Raw genomic sequence first — 13,728 nt, forward strand, 5'->3', positions numbered from 1 at the left:
TATTCCAAACTGAAGACGGGACTCACACAACCAGTTATAATGTAATCACTGAACATGCGAATGGAAGAGAAAGGTGAAGGGTGTATGGGGAGAAGAAAAAGACTTGATTGCAAGATGCAACAGAAACAAGACATTTGCTCCAATAATGTATCACTTCTTATGGCAGGAACAATTATTTTATGATGACATTTTTAGCGTAAAGTTATATGGTATGTGTTTAGCAGTGAACTAGTTTTGTAGCAAGGGTAAAGAATTTTAAGAGGGGCCCTCGTGTAAGGGTGAGGAATCCTAGAAACAACTGGCCCAAACAGCAAGTGGCTGGACATCAGGAAAGGGACAAGAACCAAAGATTTACACAATAAAAGTCAACTCACTATAAAATCCTTGAGGGAAATAAATACTGGGTGAATGGATTACCAATTTTTAGATTTTCTTAAGACACTGGTGTTTGTTACTATTTATCTTGCCAAAAGCCAATAAACAGAAAGTTTCAGAAACAGCCAACCAAGTCACTTTTTTTTTTTTTTTTTTTTTGTATTTTTAGTAGAGACGGGGTTTCACTGCATTAGCCAGGATGGTCTCGATCTCCTGACCTCGTGATCCGCCCGTCTCGGCCTCCCAAAGTGCTGGGATTACAGGCTTGAGCCACCGCGCCCGGCCCCAAGTCACTTTTTATCTGAACAGTGTAATTTTATTTCGGGGAGGGGTAGATGGACAGATTCATGGTCTCCTTGCTGAGATTTTTATACTGCATATATTTAATGTAACCGTATTTCTGGTAGGAAAAGTATTTTCCTGGTTTGTAAAACAGAATTTAAATATATCACCACATCATGGTGTTCCTTCCTCCTTTCTCCCTTAAACAAAAGAGAAGAAAAGAAAGATCATATATACAGTTACTCACTAAATCTCTAAGTTTATGGATGATGCTTTGAAAGGTTTTCTAAGTTGTGAAATGCCAATGTCTCACGGTCTCACTGGGAATATGACATATAAAAATGATGAAATAAGAAGGGAGAATGCATTCAAATTCCGCTCATAGACCAAGAAAAACATCCAGGAATGAGTTACAGGGAGCACTCTGAAGCAGCTTTGTACCATATGTGCCACTGCATACTGGCGTGCCAAGAATGAGGTACGGTCTTGCCTGGTGCTGCAGAGCATCCAGATCTGTAAGCCCTAGTTATAAGCACCCTCCGCTGTGTATCCCAGTGTGCCACACAAACATCACTGCTTTTTAGGAATGCCATGACATGCAAAAAGTGAGGAAGCACAGTCCTGCAAACAGGGGTACCATTTCATGCTATACCCAAACAGGGCTGGCTAAATACTGGTATCCAGGTTTTAGAAAATAATCTACTCTTAGAAAATATTCTTCTCATGTTCTGATACCCATATGTAGCTAGCGGCTACCAGACTGGACAGCACAAGTCTAAAACATTACAGAGTGGATACTGCCTTTTTTTTTTTTGAGATGGAGTCTCGCTCTGCTGCCTAGGCTGGAGTGCAGTGGCACGATCTCGGCTCACTGCAATCTCTACCTCCCGGGTTCATGCCATTCTCCTGCCTCAGCCTCCTGAGTAGCTGGGACTACAGGCAACCGCCACCATGCCCGGCTAATTTTTTTGTATTTTTAGTAGAGACGGGTTTTCACAGTGTTCGCCAGGATGGTCTCCATCTCCCGACCTCGTGATCCGCCTGCCTCGGCCTCCCAAAGTGCTGGGATTACAGGCGTGAGCCACCGCACCCAGCTGGATACTGACTTTTATTGCAACCCCAAGAATGCTGGAACTAAGAGAATTCTGCACCTTTAAACAATGCACTCTATCATGTTTTTTAAAAGCAAAAACTGACATCACTGTCAGAGCTATCATACTGAATTTGTACATGGCTTAGTATATAGTACCTCAGTTGAGTTATATTCTCACAAACCACCACCACGAAAATGCCAAAGAACAAACCACTTCTTTAAAAGGAAAAGAATCTGTCCTATGACCAATTACAATGTTATTTTACAATGAAAAATGCCTGTATTAATCTTACAAAAGAAATTCTGTTAATAAAAAGAAGGACCTTTCAGAATATTAGTCCACTGCCCTACTATGCATTAAGTCAACCCAGCAATTTTAGACACACATTGATTTCCAAATTGTGCAACATAAAGACAGTATTTAAAAGGCATAAGAATATTTTTTGTTAAAAAAAAAAGTACTGTAATGTTCTTAAATTTTATTTATACACTACTAAAGCAAACCAAGGGATTGGTAATTATACAGCATGAAATTCTGACTTTTTCCACCTCCTCTTTCCAAACTGTCAGCAACCAGGCAGGTTTCACTCTCAGAAGGTGAAATAATTGCTTTCTTTTGTGAGTGGAAGAGCAATTGGTAGTGGGAATGACAACAGTGTCATTGGTCGGTTTTCACTTCATAAGGCCGTTTCCTTATTGTCACCTCTCTTCTGTTTCTTATGTACTATAATAAACAGAACAGAACACATACAGCCAAAGGTTCAAAAATGCAACTCTCAGGATAAAAATTAGCAAGGGGAAATTCAAATAGTATATATAAATGGATGTAATTAATAATTACTATCCATTAAATGACTAAATTATTAGTAGCCTTGGCATTCTCTAAATACCTCAGCTCTTGTGTTGTGAGGTACTTTATGGAGTCTCTCTTTGATTTCATAATTCCGCTTGAGGACTATGTCTCAAGTGATTTGAAAGAAATTAATCAAAGTTAGTGCAAAGAGGGTTATAACTGTATTACCTATATATTTTTTTAATACAGCTGAAGGTATTTGAAATACTCTAGTTAAGAAATACATTGTACCAAAGCTGCCAAATGAAAACAGCAACAAAAACACACAAAAAAGACAAAGAAATACAAAAGTAACCTCTAGTCACAGGTTGGAAAACTATGGCCCACCACCTGTTTTTGTAAATAATGCTTTATTGGAACTCAGCCATGCCCATAAGTTGAACAGACGGCACAGACAGAAAATATTTACTATCTGGCCCTTTGCAGAAAATGTTTGCCAAACTCTGCTTTATATTAACTGGATACCGGCATTAAAATAACACAAAGTCATATCAAACTAATGCCAAAGCATATACAGAGGTTACAATCAAAATGTGCCAAACACTGTGCTAAGTGGGCATTTATTCTCTTAATCCTTATAACATCAGTGTAATATGCGTATCATTTTGAATGTATAGAAGAACAAATTAGAGTGATTAACCTGCCTAAGAAAAATCACACAGTGATCAACTGTCAGAGTCGGGGTTCAAATTTAGCACCATAGGGATAAGGTGGCAGCACAGAATTCTATAAATCTCTGGATGATGAATAAAAGGGATAATGTGTAAGTATTCAGTTTATTGCCTCTTTTTCATTGTCAAAATGTCTGTGTCAAGTAAAATATTTAGAGCCAAACAACATCAACTTTATACTACTTATTAATGACCACATTACAGTTACTGCTTGTCCCTATAACCAAACTTTTAAATATTTATTCAGCACCTGCTACATTCAAGGCACTGGGTGATAACACATTCTAAATTCCACCCCCTAATGTGGCTAAGAGAAAACATTGTAACCCCTACAGATGAAGCATTAACCAATAAAGGATTGAGTAAATGTTTAAGAAAACCAAAGAGTATCCTAAGGCAAAACAAACAATTACAGCATGAATTACAAGACATAAAGACCAAGTCAATATGTAAATGCCTGTTTTTAAAAAATAAAAATAAAGGAGGGGAGGAAACAACTGAGAGGAATTGCTTAAATATTTTTTTCTTTTTTCAAAAGATACTTTGATATCAATTTGTACCTTTTTTTTTTTTTTTTTTTTTTTTTTTTGTTTTTTTTTTGTTCTGTCACCCAGGCTGGAATGCAGTGGCAGGATCTCAGCTCACTGCAACCTCTGCCTCCCGGGTTGAAACAATTCTCCCTGCCTCAGTCTCTTGAGTAGTTGGGATTATAGGTGTGCACCACCACACCCAGCTAATTTTTTTGTATTTTGTATTTCAGGGTTTCACTATGTTGGCCAGCTTGCTCTTGAACTCCTGGCCTCAAGTGATCCTCCCGCCTCAGCCTTCCAAAGTATTGGGACTACAGGCATGAGCCACTGCGTCTGACCTGTTTAAGTATTTTTAACCATCTGATTTATCGATTTACAGATTCCTGAAAGCGCAATTTGAAACAGCTGATCTAGGCTCCATTCCTTAAGATGCTGACAAACCCTATTCTGTTATTTCCCTCAATATGATTAGGCTTTACAGTGAAACATTAACAATTTAAAAGCTTAAAACTCATAAAACACTCTAAACATTGCTGTAGCAAATAAGGAACACTGAAAATCCAGAAATATCTGTTTAATACAACACAAAATAGCATAAATCTTAAGATAACCATGAGGTTCGCGAAAATTCTATGAGTAACCACTATCTCTTAAAATTCTGTATTCCAAATACAGTCACAAAGTGCTGCATTTGTGTAAAGAGCAAGTATCTGCAAACAAACGGGGCTGCCAATGTAGTATTCTAATAAGAAATTAAATGTTCATACCTGGAAGAAAATGCTCTTATCAAGTTGGCTATAATGTATCTTCTCTTTCCACAAATAACATCTGACTTCCCATAAAGCTCTACGAGGTAATCAGTCTCCTCAAATTTTTGTTATATTTCAGTAAAAATACAAAAATTAACAAAGAACACTAAGACTATATAAACAAAGGCACTCAGAAAAAGTACCCAATAAAAAAGTGTAATTTTTACTACTACTACTTTCAAGAGGTTAAAGACAAAAATCAAAAATTAAAAATCTGGTAACTGGTCTTGTTTCTGGCCACGAAGGAGTTAAGATAACCTGAATTTATTGTCCTGCTGTGAAAGACTAGAAAACTGAAAAGAGTATATGAAACTGGTTTTCAGACAACGGACAATGATATGTGTGGGGTGGAGAACTGTTAACTCTTAGAAAAGGAAAAGAAAGTGATCCCTGTATAGCTCTTGCTTACTGACTGGAAGGACCAAGACAGCATGGTGAGAGTTATGAGGAATCCAGAGGCCAGAAAGTTAAAGCAGCTAAAAGGTAAACGCAGAGTACCCCAAAAAAGGCATCTACAGGCAGCTCACTTAGAATCTTTGGCTGAATACTGATCTGGGCATCTATGAAGTGACATACGAGGGCTCTGAAAACTTAGGGTTCCCACCAGCCATCGAAGAGAAATCCCCACCAGCAGGCAGAGTTCTCAGGAGTGTCACACCTTAGTCATCAGGCTAAATCAGCACTAAAGACTAAACTTGTCCTAAACATTTGATTCTTGGAAAGGATCAAATCTATCCCAAGTATCTTAACTATGTGCTACAACAAAATCCAACACTCTACAATGTAAATTCACACTCTCTGGTTTCCAATCTGAAATTACCAGGAATATAAACAAGCAGGAAAATACAACCCATAATCAGAAGAAAAACCAATGGAAACAGAGCCAGAAGTGACAAAAATGAAAGAATTAAGCTCCTAGCAGACACGGACCAAAAACAGCTTTTGTAAATATGCTCCGTATGATCAAGAATAAATCATCGGCCAGGCACGGTGGCTCACGCCAGCAGTCCCAGCATTGAGGTGAGTGGATCACTTGAAGTCAAGAGTTTGAGATCAGCAGCCTGGCCAACGTGGTGAAACCCTGTCTCTACTAAAAAAAAAAAAAAAAAAAAAAAAAAAATTAGCCAGACGCAGTAGTGTGCTCCTGTAATCCCAGCTACTCAGGAGGCTGAGGTGGGAGGATTGCCTGAACGTGGGAGGGTCGCTTGAACCCGGGAGGAGGAAGTTGCAGTAAGCCAAGATTGTGCCACTGCACTCCAGCCTGGGCGACAGAACCAGACTAGGTCTCAAAAAAAGAAAAAAGAATAAATCAACATGATGAGAAATAAAAAACGAAAGACAAAAATGTGACTAAAAATAAAAAACATTATTTGAAGTGAAAGATACATTGGCTAGGACTAACAGATTAAATACTGTAGTGGAAAGTATCAAGAAGTTGAAGAACTACCCTATAATCAAAACAAAATAAAGCAAAGAGAGGGAGGAAAAAGTAACCAGGACCTAACTTGTGGGATAACATCAAGTGTTCTAACGTAACTATCACTGCAGTCCTGGGAAGGGGCAGGGCGGGACTACTTGAAAATATGATGACTAAATGTAAATACTCAAGACATGATGACACTGTATGCAGAGTACTCAACACGAAGGGTTCAGTGATAAATGTAGACTTACTCGGTTATATAGCACCCACAACTCAAAATCCATTAGCAGCATTGCAGTAGTGATGTGACTTTGCAAAATTTGAAGAATTCTTTTAAAAAATCCCAAAACTTCAAAGTATAACTTTCCCTTGATTTACATAGTAACCCTTGGTACAAAAAGTTGTGGCCTCTATCCCCCGAAAAAAACCAAGCTTTTTTCCAGCATCATGAATATTTGGCAGTATATTCTAAGCTATGCAGACCATGGAACAATATTTCTTGTTCAAAACTGTCCTGCAAACTGCCAAATAGCTAGCATACTTGGCCCATGCCTAATAGATACAGATGATGTCCCTAGTGTCTGGTCCAATTTTTTAAAAAAGAATTAAACAGGAAAAGGGGTTTTATATTATGTAGGTAGGTAGATAAAAGGTATGGTGAAAATGTAACAGTCATAAATTTTTATGCCCAACGCCCAACACAGATTTTAACTTTACAATTTCAGGGTTACTAGGAATAAGGAGCTGATAAAAATGTAGTAGAAGACAGGATAGGAACAGGGATGGGAGCTGGGAGGGAGAAGGGATAAACACCTAAAAAATATAACTGACAAATACACACACAGGAAACTTACACCAAATTAAAAGTATATACTTCTTCTAAAAAGGTATGCAATTAAATACACCAAGTCACAGAGAAACTCTAAGAAATCAAATTATAAACACCATACTGTCTAACCACAATAAAATAGCTGAAGATTAACAGCCAATGATTAAATCAACTACTTAGTAACCTTAAAATTAGTACAGCAATAAAGGTAATTTAAAAAGTTTTATAGGAATCTAAATATGTAAATTTTTTTTTTTTTTTTTTTTGAGACGGAGTCTCGCTCTGTCGCCCAGGCTGGAGTGCAGTGGCCGGATCTCAGCTCACTGCAAGCTCCGCCTCCTGGGTTCACGCCATTCTCCTGCCTCAGCCTCCCGAGTAGCTGGGACTACAGGCGCCCGCCACCTCGCCCAGCTAGTTTTTTTGTATTTTTTAGTAGAGACGGGGTTTCACCGTGTTAGCCAGGATGGTCTCGATCTCCTGACCTCGTGATCCGCCCGTCTCGGCCTCCCAAAGTGCTGGGATTACAGGCTTGTGCCACCACGCCCGGCCTGTAAATATTTAAGATAGCATTACGTTCATAAAAAATGATACGATGATCACTATAAACTAACCAATTCACAAAAAATAAAGTGTAAGAAACCCTGAAATCCCACCACTGGAAGAGTCATTTAGCAGACTCATGCAAATTGCAAATTATATATCAGATGTGTTTATATACAATATGATTTTTAAAGATCACTTGTAGTAATGAGATTATCGTAACATAGGTTTTTAATTAAAATTAACTTCATTTTTTAATCTCACAAACTACTTTGTAGAAAAAGGATAATCATCACTCTTAGCCCCACTTCTGAGGGAACCACTATTATTTTAGTAAATATTCCTCTGCTGTCCGGCCATGTGTGCTTGCACATGCCTAGTACAAAAAAAATAACAGGTCTCTAAGAACACAGTCCACGATGTATCACCGAGTTTTTAAAAAGTTACAAAGCACGTTTGATCCCGTTTGTATAAATTAAATAAAACAATCAAGGAATTACGGAATAGTTACCAGAACTCGGAAAGAGAAACCAGGTAACAGATATGTGATAGCCATATGCAGAAAAGTAACCATGGAAACTTTGATAATAGATGGATTTCTACGAGGTGGAAAAATGATATGCCACTACACACCACTGCAATGATTAAGATTTTTTAGAAAGAGGCAATACTTAGTGCAGGTATTGGGCAATTACTTTCACATATTTCTGCTGGGAATGCAACTCTTACATATTAATATTACCACAAAATCACTTCTCTGTCATTCTATAGTTCATACTAAGTTTTTAGAATTGAACTCTCTCAGTGAGTTCTATAAAGAAGTATAAATATATTGAGAACAAAAGGACTAAATACAACAAAGGGTTAAACCCATAACTAACTCCTTGACATACATGGTTATGACTAAAATGTCTATCCTGCAATAATAGATGAATCATTTGGTAAACTGAGGCTCTAAAAAAGTTAAGAAACTGTATATGTCAGCTTACTCAGAGGTTTTAACATATGCCTGCATCTTGCATTTCCTAATATTAATCTTCTGGTACTCACTGGTTTTGTTCAGATGAAGGGGAGGAGTAGGTGAGAACACAGCTGGTACTACAGATCACCTTTACCTCTGTTCAATTCAAGGGTCTACTGTCAAAACATTCCGGCCCAAAACAGCACAGAAATCAGGTTCTCATCTTGATCTGGTTTGTTCCAATGGTTAGAATATACTATTTTGTTAGGTTACATGACCCATCTTCATGATCTTCTCAGCTGTATTTCTACACAGTAAATGAACTTTACAATTGGTCCCCCATAGCTAATTAGAATATGATTAACCCAAATTTCTTTTCAAAGGTACCAATTTCTTCCCAATACAAGAAAACATTTTACTGGATAATACATCTATAAAATGATAGTTTCTTGCTGAAAGGTAGCTTAGCTTTAGGTACGATCATTTCCCTACAGACCACTATGACGCTCTTTTATCACCGCTGGCCTCTAGAGGGAGCTTGAAGTTCTTGCTATTTTTCCCAAAGGGCAGGACACTCCTCCCAGCAATGTGAGATATTCAGGATTTAAGAACGTTTCACTGTAACGCCCTGAAGAGCAAGTGCAGTTTGTCCTTTAGGAATCCCTTCCTCCTTAAAAGTGAATAAGGCTTGACCTACTCATCTGTTCCTGACTGAACAGGTTCCAACCATTCCTTCCTCTCCCTTCAATACTCTTCAAACGCTCTCTCCCCACTTGGGATTAATTAACTTATTTATTTCTGTAACCTGAGGCTGAAGGGCAGGGAGGCAGTAGACACGGAGTAGCAAATGCTCCCTCTTGCTTATTACGTGAGTGCAGCAGGCAGGTGAGCTTCTACTTTCCTCACGTCACGGCACACCCTCGATTTCATGTTTACGTAACACACTCTAAAGAGAAGACAGAGCTGCTCTTGTCTGCCCAGGCACTCTAGTCACCTAAGACCCCACTCAGGCACCAGCTAACAAGGGCTGAGGGATCTTGGCACACCTGTAACACATTCTCAGGGTCCACAAGGTAACTTCCAAAGACGTGTACTGGAACCAGTTTCCCTTCTTTGTAACTTGTTCCTGGATAATCTGATATCCTGTTTGCATAAAATGGAAGGGAACCATATCCTACTGTAACCAAGAACAGAAAGATAAACAGTTGTTAATACATTTAGTCTAGAATTGTGGTTTTTTAAACAGACAATAAGCCTTGGTATATAACTGTTATATACGTTAGAAAGAAGAGCTCTAAATTGAGCATTCTGGACTTCAAATTAGTTATCATCTTCATTAGATGTTCCCCAACTGGCTAACTAACTTCACAAAAGCAAACCACCTCATTCAGTGGTCTTATTAAGTATAATGTAAATAGTTTCTCAAGGAGATTATACAAACATGTAGTAGAGCATGAAACTCTTGCATCTATGTATGCCTGATTAAGGTATTTTTATAATTAGAATGGGTATCTGGCTATTAGTATCTCCCTAAAATCGTTACAAAGTATGATTATTATGGCCATGCTATAAGAATCAGAAAGCACTTCACTGTCCATCTGTCTTGGTAGAGTCACATCCAATACAGTTTATTTCCTACCAGAACTGTTCCAGTGCACCCACAAACTGAAAACAAAGAGGCAGAATATTTAGAGAAAATGGTTGGAGTCTTCAAGGTATGTTACAAAACATTTTACAGATTTTATTCCAATGTCAAAAAGGAGTCCACTTGGGAATTTTAAGTAAAAGCAACCCAGTCAGACATACACCTTAGACGGCTCAAACTGAAGTGAAGGAGACTGAGAACTGGGAGGAACGTAAGCAAAGGGAAAACTGGAGACCAATCTGGAGTTACTCCAGAAATCCCGATTTAGCAACGATAGTGACCTGAGCCAGTAATAGTAAAATATGGTTATTATTAGACAGCAACATGTAACATTTACATAACAAGCCAACATGGTGGCTCACACCTGTAATCCCAGCATTTTGGGGGGCCAAGGCGGGAGGATCACTTGAGCTCAGAAGTTCAAGACTAGCTTGGGCAACATGGCGAAACCCCATCTCTACAAAAAATACAAAGTATTAGCCAGGCGTGGTGGTGCACACCTGTAGTCTCAGCTACTTGTGGGGCTGAGATGAGACGATGGCTTGAGCCCAGAAAACTGAGACTGCAGTGAGCCAAGATCATGCCACCACACTCCAGCCTGGGTGACAAGGTGAGGCCCTGTCTCAAAAAATAATAATAAAAATAAAAATTAGTAAAATTTACATACTATATGTAAGTTATTTAATCATCACAACAAACCTATTAAGTTGGCTGTATCAATATACCCATGTAATAAATAAAGAAAAGTGCCAAGGCCAAAGAGGGGTCATACATGAACAAACTTTAAGATACATTTCCAAAGTACATAAAACAAGGCTTGATAATTGATAAAGTGTGGACAGCTACAGACGATAGCCAAGAATAATGTCCAGGTACTTACGCAGCTGAATGCACATAATATCATTAATAGGCAGATATTTATCTTACATGAAATATTATTAAACAGCATCTAAACAGGGAATACAACTGTATTAGCCCGTTTTCAGGCCGCTGTTACAGACAGACCCAAGATTGGGAAGAAAAAGAGGTTTACTTGAACTTACAGTTCCACATGGCTGGGAAGGCCTCAGAATCGTGGTGGGAAGTGAAAGTTACTTCTTATATGGTGGCGGCAAGAGAAAAATGAGGAAGAACCAAAAGTGGAAACACCTGATAAACCCATCAAATCTCATGAGACTTATTCACTATCACGAGAATAGCACAGCAAAGACCAGCCTCCATGATTCAATTACCTCCCCATGGGTACCCCCCAACAACATGCGGGAATTCTGGGAGATACAATTCGAGTTGAGATTTGAATGGGGACACAGCAAAACCATTTATCATTCTGCCCCAACTCCTCCAAATCTCATGTCCTCACATTTTAAAACCAATCATGCCTTCCCAACAGTCCCCCAACGTCTTAACTCATTTCAGCATTCACTCAAAAGTCCACAGTACAAAGTTTCATCTGAGACAAGGCAAGTCCCTCTTGCCTATGACACGCCTGTAAAATCAAAAGCAAGCTAGTTACTTCCTAGATACAGTGGGGGTACAGGTATTGAGTAAATATAGCTATTTCAAGTGGGATAAAATGGCCAAAACAAAGGGGTTATAGGGCCCGTGCAAGTCTGAAATCCAGCGGCGCAGTCAAATTTTAAAGCTCCGAAATGATCTCCTTTGGCTCCAGATCTCACATCCAGGTCATGCTGATGCAAGAGGTGAGTTCCCATGGTCTTGGGCAGCTCTGCTCCTGTGGCTTTGCAGGGTACAGCCTCCCTCCTGGCTGCATTCACAGGCTGGCGTTGACTGTCTGCAGCTTTTCCAGGTGCATGGTGCAAGCTGTTGGTGGATCTACCATTCTGGAGTCTGGAGGACGGTAGCCCTCTTCTCACAGCTCAGTGAGGCAGTGCCCCAGTAGGGACTCTGTGTGGGGACTCCGACCCCACATTTCCCTTCGGCACTGTCCTAGCAGAGGTTCTCCATGGGGGCCCTGCCCCTGCAGCGAACTTCTCTCTGGGCATCCAGGCATTTCCACACATCAGACATCTAGGCAGAGGTTCCCAAACTTCAATTCTTGACTTCTGTGTACCCACAGGCTCAACACCATGTGGAAGCTGTATTAGACACTATTTCTAGGTACAAGAAGAGTAAGACAAACAAAAATCCCTGCCCCCATGGATGTTACATTCTTATGATGAACATATACTATAAACAAATAAACAAAATATATCTGGTGGTGCTCAGTGGTCTAAAAATATAAAGCCCTAAAAGAGAATAAAAAGTAATGGAGTGGCGAATACTATTTCAGGTAGGGTGGTCAAAGAAGCCTCTCTGAGGTGGTGACTCAGGCAGAAACCAAAATGAAGATATAGGAATAAGCCATCCAAACTTGTTGAAGGAAAGCATCCCAGAGGGCCTGGTCTAATGAGAAAAGAGGCTGGCAAACTTGATGCAAACAAGAAAGTCAGTAAGATTAATGTAGAATCTGTAAGAAAAATGGTGGCACTGGCCTTGTAGGCCACGGTAGAAGGGCAGTGGACTTGTCCTAACATGTGGTAAGAAGTCACTGAAGAGGTTCTACATCTGTTGTATGAAAACTGGAAGAAAGAAGAAATGGTTCCTATGTTACTGCAGTAGCCTAAGAAAAAGTAGAGTCAGAACTCAGGTGGTAGCCATAGAGAAGCGGAAGGGAGTGGGGCTGAAGACAGAGCAGATCACAAATGGCCAATGACTTAATCATAATGAAGTCTCCACGGAGTTTGGAGGGCTTCCAGGAAGGTAAACTAGAACACATCCAGGAGCTGGGTAGGTGGCGCACCCCAACTCCACGGGGATGGAAGCTCCTGCATTCAGGACCCTTCCAGACCTTGTCTTACATATCTCTTCATGTAGCTGTTCATTTGCATCCTTTAAAATGCCCTTCATAATAAAGTGGTAAATGTTTGCCCTGAGTTCTGTGAGCCACTCTAGCAAATTAATCGAACCCAAGAAGGAGGTCTTGGTAACCTCTACGTATGGCCACTTGGTCAGAAGCACAGGTAAACAACCTGGGGCTTCCAACTGGCACTGGAAAAAGTGGGGGCAGTCTTGTGGGACTGAACCCCCTCAACCTGGGGAATATGATGCTATTTCCAGGTAGACAGTGTTGGAACTGAATTGGAGGACATCCAGCCAGTGTCTGCTGCAAAACTGATTGCTTGCTCCATGTACAGAGAAAAACTTACATATTAATATATGTTATCAGAAGTGTGTTGTGCAAGAAACTGTGTTTTCTACATAGCTAGATTGATCTGACAGCAGATTAGGGAAAAGGAGATATAATTAGGTATCATCAGCTCAGAGAAGACATTTAAAGTCACATGACACTTAAATGTGATTTCCTAGTGAATAAGTATAGATAAAGAAAGCCGGAGGTCTGGGCTAAGGATTAAGCCTTGAGCCCAGGTAAAAAAGGAGATTGCACAGGAACTACTGGTGAGTAGGAAGAAGTTTTCTGGAAGCTAGGCAAAGACTGTGTTTTTAAAAGGAAGCAGTGATGAATTGCATCCAAAGGTACTTAAAGATCAAGTAAAGTGAGGGCTGAGAATGAAACTTGGTTTTGGTGACTTGGAGACTTTTTAGTGATTTCAGCAAAAGTGGTTTCAATGGATTAATGTCTTTAAAACTGCTGCTTCCTGTGGCTTTATCGTTGTCAAAAGGAGAGGAGAAGCTCTGGAGTTGAACTAAGTTGAAACCACC

General features: G+C 39.6%; 1 protein-coding gene across 1 annotated transcript in view; it reads right to left on the reverse strand.

The window, feature by feature from the left end:
- LOC101017040 (serine/threonine-protein phosphatase 2A 55 kDa regulatory subunit B alpha isoform) overlaps positions 1 to 10,421 on the reverse strand; it is a 45,528-nt gene extending 35,107 nt beyond the window's left edge. The window contains exon 1 of the mRNA XM_009212729.4: positions 9,410 to 10,421. The gene's annotated coding sequence lies outside the window, so the exon portion shown is untranslated. The remainder of the gene's footprint in view (positions 1 to 9,409) is intronic.
- Positions 10,422 to 13,728: the final 3,307 nt, after the last annotated feature.

Source organism: Papio anubis, unplaced genomic scaffold (genome assembly GCF_008728515.1).
Source record: "Papio anubis isolate 15944 unplaced genomic scaffold, Panubis1.0 scaffold284, whole genome shotgun sequence".
NCBI classification, from domain to species: Eukaryota; Metazoa; Chordata; class Mammalia; order Primates; family Cercopithecidae; genus Papio; species Papio anubis.